The sequence below is a fragment of the Pelodiscus sinensis genome, chromosome 30, assembly GCF_052426305.1.
Source record: "Pelodiscus sinensis isolate ZL-2025 chromosome 30, ASM5242630v1, whole genome shotgun sequence".
Lineage (NCBI taxonomy): Eukaryota > Metazoa > Chordata > Testudines > Trionychidae > Pelodiscus > Pelodiscus sinensis.
Genome location: NC_143081.1, coordinates 17,097,072 through 17,098,629, shown reverse-complemented (window position 1 = coordinate 17,098,629; position 1,558 = coordinate 17,097,072).

Below are 1,558 nucleotides of genomic sequence, written 5' to 3'. Positions count from 1 at the left end.
ACCCATATACTCCAATCCCACTTACTCTCCTCCCCCCACCAAGACCCTGCACCCCTGCTTGATCCAACATCCTTCCTTGTGCCTGCACCCTCTCTCCTGGCCAGACATCCTGCCCCCAGCCTGCTTTTCACCCTACCTCCCACCCAGAACCCACAACCTCTTCCCCTTGTGCACCCCATCTCCCACCCAGCTCCTAAGAACATAAGAACAGCCATACTGGGTCAGACCAAAAGTCCATCTAGCCCAGTATCCTGTCTGCCAACAGTGGCCAATAGCAAAAGCCACAGCAGGAGGAATCACAACAGGCTCACGTGATCCCTCCCCCGTCACTCACCTCCAGACAAACACAGGCTAGGGACACCGTTCTTATCCATCCTGGCTAATAGCCATTGATGGACCTTACCTCCATGAATCTATCTAGCTCTTTTTTGAACCCTGTTGAAGTTCTAGCCTTCACTGCCTCCTCTGGCAGGGAGTTCCACAGGTTGACTGCACTGAGTGAAGAAAAACTTCCTTGTGTTTGTTTTAAACCTACTGCCTATTAATTTCAACAATTTATTTATAAATGATCTACACAAAGGGGTAAACAGTGAGATGGCAAAATTTGCAGATGATACCAAACTGCTCAAGATAGTTAAGACCAAAGCAGACTGTAAAGAGCTTCATAAAGATCTAACCAAACCAAGTGACCGGGCAACAAAATGGCAAATAAAATTTAATGTTGATAAATGTAAAGTAATGCACATTGGAAAAATAATCCCAACTATTTTTTTTATTTATTTAAATATTTTTACCCCGCCTTTCTATTTAAAATATTCAAGGCGGCTTACAAGAACAAACAAACAAAAATACAAATATATATAAAAATTTAAAATCTGAGACCTCAGAGGGACATAACCAGCTAAAAACGTATAGAGAGGAGGAACACACACATACAGATTCAAACCTTAATAAAAGCACGAGTAAAAAGGGTGGCTTTAGCCTGATGCCAAAACAACGCTAGCGTTGGCGCCATGTGACTATCCCAAGGAAGAGAATTCCACAGCCTGGGAGCAAAGGCTGAGAAGGCCCTGCTCCGCGTAGATGTTAATCTTATCTCCTCAAGTGGGGGGACACGAAGCAAAGCCTCCTCCGCTGACCTCAATCCCCAGGCTGGTTCATATGGGAGAAGAGGGTCCTTCAGATGCCCGGGACCCAACTCATTTAAGGCTTTATGGGTCATAACTAAAACCTTAAATTGTGCCCGGAAACATACCATGTGATTCAGCAGGAACACACTGTTGCTCTTAGAAGTAATTAGAATATTGGTTGTATTGCAAAGAAAATATGATGAATGATTATAAATATATACTCATAGAATCTTTGCGCTGAAATAGATTGATACCTTTTGTATGGACAACTGTAAACCTTTTCCCATGTGTGAAATAACTGTAGTTCCTGGGGAGGGGGAGTGAATGAGTTTGGAATGGGACTGTTTGAAGAGAACACAGCTCAGTAATTGCTACATTGGGTAACAATGTCTGATCACAGCAGCACCACACACACACACACACACACA